Genomic DNA, 14,541 nt, shown 5'->3' on the forward strand with positions numbered 1-14,541 from the left:
GTCAATGTTTGGGAGTGAGTGATGCAGTAATGAAGGATTAGTGGATCGGAAATGTGATTGTCGTATCCCAAAAGAAAATCCTGTCGTTTCCATTGAAACGTTACTCGATTTAGAAGGAAATGTCTTAGAACACATATTACTCGTATTTCACAGCGACGCAATTTCCGTGTGAATTCTTCAATGTGTGGGAGTGAGGGATGCAGTAAAGAAGGATTAGTGGATCGGAAATGTGATTGTCGTATCCCAAAAGAAAATCCTGTCGTTTCCATAGAAACGTTACTCGATTTAGAAGGAAATGTCTTAGAACACATAGTACTCGTATTTCACAGCGACGCAATTTCCGTGTGAATTCTTCAATGTGTGGGAGTGAGGGATGCAGTAAAGAAGGATTAGTGGATCGGAAATGTGATTGTCGTATCCCAAAAGAAAATCCTGTCGTTTCCATAGAAACGTTACTCGATTTAGAAGGAAATGTCTTAGAACACATAGTACTCGTATTTCACAGCGACGCAATTTCCGTGTGAATTCTTCCATGTGTGGGAGTGAGGGATGCAGTAAAGAAGGATTAGCGGATCGGAAATGTGATTGTCGTATCCCAAAAGAAAATCCTGTCGTTTCCATAGAAACGTTACTCGATTTAGAAGGAAATGTCTTAGAACACATAGTACTCGTATTTCACAGCGACGCAATTTCCGTGTGAATTCTTCAATGTGAGGGGGTGAGGGATGCAGTAAAGAAGGATTAGTGGATCGGAAATGTGATTGTCGTATCCCAAAAGAAAATCCTGTCGATTCCATAGAAACGTTACTCGATTTAGAAGGAAATGTCTTAGAACACATAGTACTCGTATTTCACAGCGACGCAATTTCCGTGTGAATTCTTCAATGTGATTGAGTGAGGGATGCAGTAAAGAAGGATTAGTGGATCGGAAATGAGATTGTCGTATCACAAAAGAAAATCCTGTCGTTTCCATAGAAATGTTACTCGATTTAGAAGGAAATGTCTTAGAACACATAGTACTCGTATATCACAGCGACGGAATTTCCGTGTGAATTCGTCAATGTTTGGGAGTGAGGGATGCAGTAAAGAACGATTAGTGGATCGGAAATGTGATTGTCGTATCCCAAAAGAAAATCCTGTCGTTTCCATTGAAACGTTACTCGATTTAGAAGGAAATGTCTTAGAACACATAGTACTCGTATTTCACAGCGACGCAATTTCCGTGTGAATTCTTCCATGTGTGGTAGTGAGGGATGCAGTAAAGAAGGATTAGCGGATCGGAAATGTGATTGTCGTATCCCAAAAGAAAATTCTGTCGTTTCCATAGAAACGTTACTCGATTTGGAAGGAAATGTCTTAGAACACATAGTACTCGTATTTCACAGCGACGCAATATCCGTGTGAATTCTTCAATGTGTGGGAGTGAGGGATGCAGTAAAGAAGGATTAGTGGATCGTAAATGTGATTGTCGTATCCCAAAAGAAAATCCTGTCGTTTCCATAGAAACGTTACTCGATTTAGAAGGAAATGTCTTAGAACACATAGTACTCGTATTTCATAGCGACGGAATTTCCGTGTGAATTCGTCAATGTTTGGGAGTGAGGGATGCAGTAAAGAAGAAATAGTGGATCGGAAATGTGATTGTCGTATCCCAAAAGAAAATCCTGTCGTTTCCATAGAAACGTTACTCGATTTAGAAGGAAATGTCTTAGAACACATAGTACTCGTATTTCACAGCGACGGAATTTTCGTGTGAATTCGTCAATGTTTGGGAGTGAGGGATGCAGTAAAGAAGGATTAGTGGATCGGAAATGTGATTGTCGTATCCCAAAAGAAAAACCAGTCGTTTCCATAGAAACGTTACTCGATTTAGAAGGAAATTGTCTTAGAACACATAGTACTCGTATTTCACAGCGACGGAATTTCCGTGTGAATTCGTCAATGTTTGGGAGTGAGGGATGCAGTAAAGAAGGATTAGTGGATCGGAAATGTGATTGTCGTATCCCAAAAGAAAATCCTGTCGTTTCCATAGAAACGTTACTCGATTTAGAAGGAAATGTCTTAGAACACATAGTACTCGTATTTCACAGGGACAGAATTTCCGTGTGAATTCGTCAATGTTTGGGAGTGAGGGATGCAGTAAAGAAGGATTAGTGGATCGGAAATGTGATTGTCGTATCCCAAAAGAAAATCCTGTCGTTTCCATAGAAACGTTACTCGATTTAGAAGGAAATATCTTAGAACACATAGTACTCGTATTTCACAGCGACGGAATTTCCGTGTGAATTCGTCAATGTTTGGGAGTGAGGGATGCAGGAAAGAAGGATTAGTGGATCGGAACTGTGATTGTCGTATCCCATAAGAAAATCCTGTCGTTTCCATAGAAACGTTACTCGATTTAGAAGGAAATGTCTTAGAACACGTAGTACTCGTATTTCACAGCGACGGAATTTCCGTGTGAATTCGTCAATGTTTGGGAGTTAGGGATGCAGTAAAGAAGGATTAGTGGGTCGGAAATGTGATTGTCGTATCCCAAAAGAAAATCCTGTCGTTTCCATAGAAACGTTACTCGATTTAGTAGGAAATGTCTTAGAACACATATTACTCGTATTTCACAGCGACGGAATTTCCGTGTGAATTCGTCAATGTGTGGGAGTGAGGGATGCAGTAAAGAAGGATTAGTGGATCGGAAATGTGATTGTCGTATCCCAAAAGAAAATCCTGTCGTTTCCATAGAAACGTTACTCGATTTAGAAGGAAATATCTTAGAACACATAGTACTCGTATTTCACAGCGACGGAATTTCCGTGTGAATTCGTCAATGTTTGGGAGTGAGGAATGCAGTAAAGAAGGATTAGTGGATCGGAACTGTGATTGTCGTATCCCATAAGAAAATCCTGTCGTTTCCATAGAAACGTTACTCGATTTAGAAGGAAATGTCGTAGAACACATAGTACTCGTATTTCACAGCGACGGAATTTCCGTGTGAATTCGTCAATGTTTGGGAGTTAGGGATGCAGTAAAGAAGGATTAGTGGGTCGGAAATGTGATTGTCGTATCCCAAAAGAAAATCCTGTCGTTTCCATAGAAACGTTACTCGATTTAGAAGGAAATGTCTTAGAACACATAGTACTCGTATTTCACAGCGACGGTATTTCCGTGTGAATTCGTCAATGTGTGGGAGTGAGGGATGCAGTAAACAAGGATTAGTCGATCGGAAATGTGATTGTCGTATCCCAAAAGAAAATCCTGTCGTTTCCATAGAAACGTTACTCGATTTAGAAGGAAATGTCTTAGAACACATAGTACTCGTATTTCACAGCGACGGAATTTCCGTGTGAATTCGTCAATGTTTGGGAGTGAGGGATGCAGTAAAGAACGATTAGTGGATCGGAAACGTGATTGTCGTATCCCAAAAGAAAATCCTGTCGTTTCCATAGAAACGTTACTCGATTTAGAAGGAAATGTCTTAGAACACATAGTACTCGTATTTCACAGCGACGCAATTTCCGTGTGAATTCTTCAATGTGAGGGAGTGAGGGATGCAGTTAAGAAGGATTAGTGGATCGGAAATGAGATTGTCGTATCACAAAAGAAAATCCTGTCGTTTCCATAGAAATGTTACTCGATTTAGAAGGAAATGTCTTAGATCACATAGTACTCGTATTTCACAGCGACGGAATTTCCGTGTGAATTCGTCAATGTTTGGGAGTGAGGGATGCAGTAAAGAACGATTAGTGGATCGGAAATGTGATTGTCGTATCCAAAAAGAAAATCCTGTCGTTTCCATAGAAACATTACTCGATTTAGAAGGAAATGTCTTAGAACAAATAGTACTCGTATTTCACAGCGACGCAATTTCCGTGTGAATTCTTCCATGTGTGGGAGTGAGGGATGCAGTAAAGAAGGATTAGCGGATCGGAAATGTGATTGTCGTATCCCAAAAAAAAATTCTGTCGTTTCCATAGAAACGGTACTCGATTTAGAAGGAAATGTCTTAGAACACATAGTACTCGTATTTCACAGCGACGCAATATCCGTGTGAATTCTTCAATGTGTGGGAGTGAGGGATGCAGTAAAGAAGGATTAGTGGATCGTAAATGTGATTGTCGTATCCCAAAAGAAAATCCTGTCGTTTCCATAGAAACATTACTCGATTTAGAAGGAAATGTCTTAGAACACATAGTACTCGTATTTCATAGCGACGGAATTTCCGTGTGAATTCGTCAATGTTTGGGAGTGAGGGATGCAGTAAAGAAGAATTAGTGGATCGGAAATGTGATTGTCGTATCCCAAAAGAAAATCCTGTCGTTTCCATAGAAACGTTACTCGATTTAGAAGGAAATGTCTTAGAACACATAGTACTCGTATTTCACAGCGACGCAATATCCGTGTCAATTCTTCAATGTGTGGGAGTGAGGGATGCGGTAAAGAAGGATTAGTGGATCGTAAATGTGATTGTCGTATCCCAAAAGAAAATCCTGTCGTTTCCATAGAAACGTTACTCGATTTAGAAGGAAATGTCTTAGAACACATAGTACTCGTATTTCATAGCGAGGGAATTTCCGTGTGAATTCGTCAATGTTTGGGAGTGAGGGATGCAGTAAAGAAGAATTAGTGGATCGGAAATGTGATTGTCGTATCCCAAAAGAAAATCCTGTCGTTTCCATAGAAACGTTACTCGATTTAGAAGGAAATTGTCTTAGAACACATAGTACTCGTATTTCACAGCGACGGAATTTCCGTGTGAATTCGTCAATGTTTGGGAGTGAGGGATGCAGTAAAGAAGGATTAGTGGATCGGAAATGTGATTGTCGTATCCCAAAAGAAAATCCTGTCGTTTCCATAGAAACGTTACTCGATTTAGAAGGAAATGTCTTAGAACACATAGTACTCGTATTTCACAGGGACAGAATTTCCGTGTGAATTCGTCAATGTTTGGGAGTGAGGGATGCAGTAAAGAAGGATTAGTGGATCGGAAATGTGATTGTCGTATCCCAAAAGAAAATCCTGTCGTTTCCATAGAAACGTTACTCGATTTAGAAGGAAATATCTTAGAACACATAGTACTCGTATTTCACAGCGACGGAATTTCCGTGTGAATTCGTCAATGTTTGGGAGTGAGGGATGCAGTAAAGAAGGATTAGTGGATCGGAACTGTGATTGTCGTATCCCATAAGAAAATCCTGTCGTTTCCATAGAAACGTTACTCGATTTAGAAGGAAATGTCTTAGAACACGTAGTACTCGTATTTCACAGCGACGGAATTTCCGTGTGAATTCGTCAATGTTTGGGAGTTAGGGATGCAGTAAAGAAGGATTAGTGGGTCGGAAATGTGATTGTCGTATCCCAAAAGAAAATCCTGTCGTTTCCATAGAAACGTTACTCGATTTAGTAGGAAATGTCTTAGAACACATATTACTCGTATTTCACAGCGACGGAATTTCCGTGTGAATTCGTCAATGTGTGGGAGTGAGGGATGCAGTAAAGAAGGATTAGTGGATCGGAAATGTGATTGTCGTATCCCAAAAGAAAATCCTGTCGTTTCCATGGAAACGTTACTCGATTTAGAAGGAAATATCTTAGAACACATAGTACTCGTATTTCACAGCGACGGAATTTCCGTGTGAATTCGTCAATGTTTGGGAGTGAGGGATGCAGTAAAGAAGGATTAGTGGATCGGAACTGTGATTGTCGTATCCCATAAGAAAATCCTGTCGTTTCCATAGAAACGTTACTCGATTTAGAAGGAAATGTCTTAGAACACATAGTACTCGTATTTCACAGCGACGGAATTTCCGTGTGAATTCGTCAATGTTTGGGAGTTAGGGATGCAGTAAAGAAGGATTAGTGGGTCGGAAATGTGATTGTCGTATCCCAAAAGAAAATCCTGTCGTTTCCATAGAAACGTTACTCGATTTAGAAGGAAATGTCTTAGAACACATAGTACTCGTATTTCACAGCGACGGTATTTCCGTGTGAATTCGTCAATGTGTGGGAGTGAGGGATGCAGTAAACAAGGATTAGTCGATCGGAAATGTGATTGTCGTATCCCAAAAGAAAATCCTGTCGTTTCCATAGAAACGTTACTCGATTTAGAAGGAAATGTCTTAGAACACATAGTACTCGTATTTCACAGCGACGGAATTTCCGTGTGAATTCGTCAATGTTTGGGAGTGAGGGATGCAGTAAAGAACGATTAGTGGATCGGAAACGTGATTGTCGTATCCCAAAAGAAAATCCTGTCGTTTCCATAGAAACGTTACTCGATTTAGAAGGAAATGTCTTAGAACACATAGTACTCGTATTTCACAGCGACGCAATTTCCGTGTGAATTCTTCAATGTTTGGGAGTGAGGGATGCAGTAAAGAACGATTAGTGGATCGGAAATGAAATTGTCGTATCCCAAAAGAAAATCCTGTCGTTTCCATGGAAACATTACTCGATTTAGAAGGAAATGTCTTAGAACAAATAGTACTCGTATTTCACAGCGACGCAATTTCCGTGTGAATTCTTCCATGTGTGGGAGTGAGGGATGCAGTAAAGAAGGATTTGCGGATCGGAAATGTGATTGTCGTATCCCAAAAAAAAATTCTGTCGTTTCCATAGAAACGTTACTCGATTTAGAAGGAAATGTCTTAGAACACATAGTACTCGTATTTCACAGCGACGCAATATCCGTGTGAATTCTTCAATGTGTGGGAGTGAGGGATGCAGTAAAGAAGGATTAGTGGATCGTAAATGTGATTGTCGTATCCCAAAAGAAAATCCTGTCGTTTCCATAGAAACGTTACTCGATTTAGAAGGAAATGTCTTAGAACACATAGTACTCGTATTTCATAGCGACGGAATTTTCGTGTGAATTCGTCAATGTTTGGGAGTGAGGGATGCAGTAAAGAAGAATCAGTGGATCGGAAATGTGATTGTCGTATCCCAAAAGAAAATCCTGTCGTTTCCATAGAAACGTTACTCGATTTAGAAGGAAATGACTTAGAACACATACTACTCGTATTTCACAGCGACGGAATTTTCGTGTGAATTCGTCAATGTGTGGGAGTGAGGGATGCAGTAAAGAAGGATTAGTGGATCGGAAATGTGATTGTCGTATCCCAAAAGAAAATCCTGTCGTTTCCATAGAAACGTTACTCGATTTAGAAGGAAATGTCTTAGAACACATAGTACTCGTATTTCACAGCGACGGAATTTCCGTGTGAATTCGTCAATGTTTGGGAGTGAGGGATGCAGTAAGGAAGGATTAGTGGATCGGAAATGTGATTGTCGTATCCCAAAAGAAAATCCTGTCGTTTCCATAGAAACGTTACTCGATTTAGAAGGAAATGTCTTAGAACACATAGTACTCGTATTTCACAGGGACAGAATTTCCGTGTGAATTCGTCAATGTTTGGGAGTGAGGGATGCAGTAAAGAAGGATTAGTGGATCGGAAATGTGATTGTCGTATCCCAAAAGAAAATCCTTTCGTTTCCATAGAAACGTTACTCGATTTAGAAGGAAATATCTTAGAACACATAGTACTCGTATTTCACAGCGACGGAATTTCCGTGTGAATTCGTCAATGTTTGGGAGTGAGGGATGCAGTAAAGAAGGATTAGTGGATCGGAACTGTGATTGTCGTATCCCATAAGAAAATCCTGTCGTTTCCATAGAAACGTTACTCGATTTAGAAGGAAATGTCTTAGAACACATAGTACTCGTATTTCACAGCGACGGAATTTCCGTGTGAATTCGTCAATGTTTGGGAGTTAGGGATGCAGTAAAGAAAGATTAGTGGGTCGGAAATGTGATTGTCGTATCCCAAAAGAAAATCCTGTCGTTTCCATAGAAACGTTACTCGATTTAGAAGGAAATGTCTTAGAACACATAGTACTCGTATTTCACAGCGACGGAATTTCCGTGTGAATTCGTCAATGTGTGGGTGTGAGGGATGCAGTAAACAAGGATTAGTGGATCGGAAATGCGATTGTTGTATCCCAAAAGAAAATCCTGTCGTTTCCATAGAAACGTTACTCGATTTAGAAGGAAATGTCTTAGAACACATAGTACTCGTATTTCACAGCGACGCAATTTCCGTGTGAATTCTTCAATGTGAGGGAGTGAAGGATGCAGTAAAGAAGGATTAGTGGATCGGAAATGAGATTGTCGTATTACAAAAGAAAATCCTGTCGTTTCCATAGAAATGTTACTCGATTTAGAAGGAAATGTCATAGATCACATAGTACTCGTATTTCACAGCGACGGAATTTCCGTGTGAATTCGTCAATGTTTGGGAGTGAGGGATGCAGTAAAGAACGATTAGTGGATCGGAAATGTGATTGTCGTATCCCAAAAGAAAATCCTGTCGTTTCCACAGAAACGTTACTCGATTTAGAAGGAAATGTCTTGGAACAAATAGTACTCGTATTTCACAGCGACGGAATTTCCGTGTGAATTCGTCAATGTTTGGGAGTGAGGGATGCAGTAAAGAAGGATTAGTGGATCGGAAATGTGATTGTCGTATCCCAAAAGAAAATCCTGTCGGTTCCATAGAAACGTTACTCGATTTAGAAGGAAATGTCTTAGAACACATAGTACTCGTATTTCACAGCGACGGAATTTCCGTGTGAATTCGTCAATGTTTGGGAGTGAGGGATGCAGTAAAGAAGGATTAGTGGATCGGAAATGTGATTGTCGTATCCCAAAAGAAAATCCTTTCGTTTCCATAGAAACGTTACTCGATTTAGAAGGAAATGTCTTAGAACACATAGTACTCGTATTTCACAGCGACGGAATTTCCGTGCGAATACTTCAATGTTTGGGAGTTAGGGATTCAGTAAAGAAGGATTAGTGGGTCGGAAATGTGATTGTCGTATCCCAAAAGAAAATCCTGTCGTTTCCGTAGAAACGTTACTCGATTTAGAAGGAAATGTCTTAGAACACATAGTAATCGTATTTCACAGCGACGGAATTTCCGTGTGAATTCGTCAATGTGTGGGAGTGAAGGATGCAGTAAACAAGGATTAGTGGATCGGAAATGTGATTGTCATATCCCAAAAGAAAATCCTGTCGTTTCCATAGAAACGTTACTCGATTTAGAAGGAAATGTCTTAGAACACATAGTACTCGTATTTCACAGCGAGGGAATTTCCGTGTGAATTCGTCAATGTTTGGGAGTGAGGGATGCAGTAAAGAACGATTAGTGGATCGGAAATGTGATTGTCGTATCCCAAAAGAAAATCCTGTCGTTTCCATAGAAACGTTACACGATTTAGAAGGAAATGTCTTAGAACACATAGTACTCGTGTTTCACAGCGACGCAATTTCCGTGTGAACTCTTCAATGTGAGGGAGTGAGGGATGCAGTAAAGAAGGATTAGTGGATCGGAAATGAGATTGTCGTATCACAAATGAAAATCCTGTCGTTTCCATAGAAATGTTACTCGATTTAGAAGGAAATGTCTTAGAACACATGGTACTCGTATTTCACAGCGACGGAATTTCCGTGTGAATTCGTCAATGTTTGGGAGTGAGGGATGCAGTAAAGAAGGATTAGTGGATCGGAAATGTGATTGTCGTATCCCAAAAGAAAATCCTGTCGGTTCCATAGAAACGTTACTCGATTTAGAAGGAAATGTCTTAGAACACATAGTACTCATATTTCACAGCGACGCAATTTCCGTGTGAATTCGTCAATGTTTGTGAGTGAGGGATGCAGTAAAGAAGGATTAGTGGATCGGAAATGTGATTGTCGTATCCCAAAAGAAAATCCTGTCGTTTCCATAGAAACGTTACTCGATTTAGAAGGAAATGTCTTAGAACACATAGTACTCGTATTTCATAGCGACGGAATTTCCGTGTGAATTCGTCAATGTTTGGGAGTGAGTGATGCAGTAATGAAGGATTAGTGGATCGGAAATGTGATTGTCGTATCCCAAAAGAAAATCCTGTCGTTTCCATAGAAACGTTACTCGATTTAGAAGGAAATGTCTTAGAACAAATAGTACTCGTATTTCACAGCGACGCAATTTCCGTGTGAATTCTTCCATGTGTGGGAGTGAGGGATGCAGTAAAGATGGATTAGTGGATAGGAAATGTGATTGTCGTATCCCAAAAGAAAATTCTGTCGTTTCCATAGAAACGTTACTCGATTTAGAAGGAAATGTCTTAGAACACATAGTACTCGTATTTCACAGCGACGCAATTTCCGTGTGAATTCTTCAATGTGAGGGAGTGTGGGATGCAGTAAAGAAGGATTAGTGGATCGGAAATGAGATTGTCGTATCACAAATGAAAATCCTGTCGTTTCCATAGAAATGTTACTCGATTTAGAAGGAAATGTCTTAGAACACATAGTACTCGTATTTCACAGCGACGGAATTTCCGTGTGAATTCGTCAATGTTTGGGAGTGAGGGATGCAGTAAAGAAGGATTAGTGGATCGGAACTGTGATTGTCGTATCCCATAAGAAAATCCTGTCGTTTCCATAGAAACGTTACTCGATTTAGAAGGAAATGTCTTAGAACACATAGTACTCGTATTTCACAGCGACGGAATTTCCGTGTGAATTCGTCAATGTTTGGGAGTTAGGGATGCAGTAAAGAAGGATTAGTGGGTCGGAAATGTGATTGTCGTATCCCAAAAGAAAATTTTGTCGTTTCCATAGAAACGTTACTCGATTTAGAAGGAAATGTCTTAGAACACATAGTACTCGTATTTCACAGCGACGGTATTTCCGTGTGAATTCGTCAATGTGTGGGAGTGAGGGATGCAGTAAACAAGGATTAGTCGATCGGAAATGTGATTGTCGTATCCCAAAAGAAAATCCTGTCGTTTCCATAGAAACGTTACTCGATTTAGAAGGAAATGTCTTAGAACACATAGTACTCGTATTTCACAGCGACGGAATTTCCGTGTGAATTCGTCAATGTGTGGGTGTGAGGGATGCAGTAAACAAGGATTAGTGGATCGGAAATGCGATTGTTGTATCCCAAAAGAAAATCCTGTCGTTTCCATAGAAACGTTACTCGATTTAGAAGGAAATGTCTTAGAACACATAGTACTCGTATTTCACAGCGACGCAATTTCCGTGTGAATTCTTCAATGTGAGGGAGTGAAGGATGCAGTAAAGAAGGATTAGTGGATCGGAAATGAGATTGTCGTATTACAAAAGAAAATCCTGTCGTTTCCATAGAAATGTTACTCGATTTAGAAGGAAATGTCATAGATCACATAGTACTCGTATTTCACAGCGACGGAATTTCCGTGTGAATTCGTCAATGTTTGGGAGTGAGGGATGCAGTAAAGAACGATTAGTGGATCGGAAATGTGATTGTCGTATCCCAAAAGAAAATCCTGTCGTTTCCACAGAAACGTTACTCGATTTAGAAGGAAATGTCTTGGAACAAATAGTACTCGTATTTCACAGCGACGGAATTTCCGTGTGAATTCGTCAATGTTTGGGAGTGAGGGATGCAGTAAAGAAGGATTAGTGGATCGGAAATGTGATTGTCGTATCCCAAAAGAAAATCCTGTCGGTTCCATAGAAACGTTACTCGATTTAGAAGGAAATGTCTTAGAACACATAGTACTCGTATTTCACAGCGACGGAATTTCCGTGTGAATTCGTCAATGTTTGGGAGTGAGGGATGCAGTAAAGAAGGATTAGTGGATCGGAAATGTGATTGTCGTATCCCAAAAGAAAATCCTTTCGTTTCCATAGAAACGTTACTCGATTTAGAAGGAAATGTCTTAGAACACATAGTACTCGTATTTCACAGCGACGGAATTTCCGTGCGAATACTTCAATGTTTGGGAGTTAGGGATTCAGTAAAGAAGGATTAGTGGGTCGGAAATGTGATTGTCGTATCCCAAAAGAAAATCCTGTCGTTTCCGTAGAAACGTTACTCGATTTAGAAGGAAATGTCTTAGAACACATAGTAATCGTATTTCACAGCGACGGAATTTCCGTGTGAATTCGTCAATGTGTGGGAGTGAAGGATGCAGTAAACAAGGATTAGTGGATCGGAAATGTGATTGTCATATCCCAAAAGAAAATCCTGTCGTTTCCATAGAAACGTTACTCGATTTAGAAGGAAATGTCTTAGAACACATAGTACTCGTATTTCACAGCGAGGGAATTTCCGTGTGAATTCGTCAATGTTTGGGAGTGAGGGATGCAGTAAAGAACGATTAGTGGATCGGAAATGTGATTGTCGTATCCCAAAAGAAAATCCTGTCGTTTCCATAGAAACGTTACTCGATTTAGAAGGAAATGTCTTAGAACACATAGTACTCGTGTTTCACAGCGACGCAATTTCCGTGTGAATTCTTCAATGTGAGGGAGTGAGGGATGCAGTAAAGAAGGATTAGTGGATCGGAAATGAGATTGTCGTATCACAAATGAAAATACTGTCGTTTCCATAGAAATGTTACTCGATTTAGAAGGAAATGTCTTAGAACACATGGTACTCGTATTTCACAGCGACGGAATTTCCGTGTGAATTCGTCAATGTTTGGGAGTGAGGGATGCAGTAAAGAAGGATTAGTGGATCGGAAATGTGATTGTCGTATCCCAAAAGAAAATCCTGTCGGTTCCATAGAAACGTTACTCGATTTAGAAGGAAATGTCTTAGAACACATAGTACTCATATTTCACAGCGACGCAATTTCCGTGTGAATTCGTCAATGTTTGTGAGTGAGGGATGCAGTAAAGAAGGATTAGTGGATCGGAAATGTGATTGTCGTATCCCAAAAGAAAATCCTGTCGTTTCCATAGAAACGTTACTCGATTTAGAAGGAAATGTCTTAGAACACATAGTACTCGTATTTCATAGCGACGGAATTTCCGTGTGAATTCGTCAATGTTTGGGAGTGAGTGATGCAGTAATGAAGGATTAGTGGATCGGAAATGTGATTGTCGTATCCCAAAAGAAAATCCTGTCGTTTCCATAGAAACGTTACTCGATTTAGAAGGAAATGTCTTAGAACAAATAGTACTCGTATTTCACAGCGACGCAATTTCCGTGTGAATTCTTCCATGTGTGGGAGTGAGGGATGCAGTAAAGATGGATTAGTGGATAGGAAATGTGATTGTCGTATCCCAAAAGAAAATTCTGTCGTTTCCATAGAAACGTTACTCGATTTAGAAGGAAATGTCTTAGAACACATAGTACTCGTATTTCACAGCGACGCAATTTCCGTGTGAATTCTTCAATGTGAGGGAGTGTGGGATGCAGTAAAGAAGGATTAGTGGATCGGAAATGAGATTGTCGTATCACAAATGAAAATCCTGTCGTTTCCATAGAAATGTTACTCGATTTAGAAGGAAATGTCTTAGAACACATAGTACTCGTATTTCACAGCGACGGAATTTCCGTGTGAATTCGTCAATGTTTGGGAGTGAGGGATGCAGTAAAGAAGGATTAGTGGATCGGAACTGTGATTGTCGTATCCCATAAGAAAATCCTGTCGTTTCCATAGAAACGTTACTCGATTTAGAAGGAAATGTCTTAGAACACATAGTACTCGTATTTCACAGCGACGGAATTTCCGTGTGAATTCGTCAATGTTTGGGAGTTAGGGATGCAGTAAAGAAGGATTAGTGGGTCGGAAATGTGATTGTCGTATCCCAAAAGAAAATCCTGTCGTTTCCATAGAAACGTTACTCGATTTAGAAGGAAATGTCTTAGAACACATAGTACTCGTATTTCACAGCGACGGTATTTCCGTGTGAATTCGTCAATGTGTGGGAGTGAGGGATGCAGTAAACAAGGATTAGTCGATCGGAAATGTGATTGTCGTATCCCAAAAGAAAATCCTGTCGTTTCCATAGAAACGTTACTCGATTTAGAAGGAAATGTCTTAGAACACATAGTACTCGTATTTCACAGCGACGGAATTTCCGTGTGAATTCGTCAATGTTTGGGAGTGAGGGATGCAGTAAAGAACGATTAGTGGATCGGAAACGTGATTGTCGTATCCCAAAAGAAAATCCTGTCGTTTCCATAGAAACGTTACTCGATTTAGAAGGAAATGTCTTAGAACACATAGTACTCGTATTTCACAGCGACGCAATTTCCGTGTGAATTCTTCAATGTGAGGGAGTGAGGGATGCAGTTAAGAAGGATAAGTGGATCGGAAATGTGATTGTCGTATCACAAAAGAAAATCCTGTCGTTTCCATAGAAATGTTACTCGATTTAGAAGGATATGTCTTAGATCACATAGTACTCGTATTTCACAGCGACGGAATTTCCGTGTGAATTCGTCAATGTTTGGGAGTGAGGGATGCAGTAAAGAACGATTAGTGGATCGGAAATGAAATTGTCGTATCCCAAAAGAAAATCCTGTCGTTTCCATGGAAACATTACTCGATTTAGAAGGAAATGTCTTAGAACAAATAGTACTCGTATTTCACAGCGACGCAATTTCCGTGTGAATTCTTCCATGTGTGGGAGTGAGGGATGCAGTAAAGAAGGATTTGCGGATCGGAAATGTGATTGTCGTATCCCAAAAAAAAATTCTGTCGTTTCCATAGAAACGTTACTCG

This window comes from Schistocerca americana, chromosome 7 (genome assembly GCF_021461395.2).
Source record: "Schistocerca americana isolate TAMUIC-IGC-003095 chromosome 7, iqSchAmer2.1, whole genome shotgun sequence".
Lineage (NCBI taxonomy): Eukaryota > Metazoa > Arthropoda > Insecta > Orthoptera > Acrididae > Schistocerca > Schistocerca americana.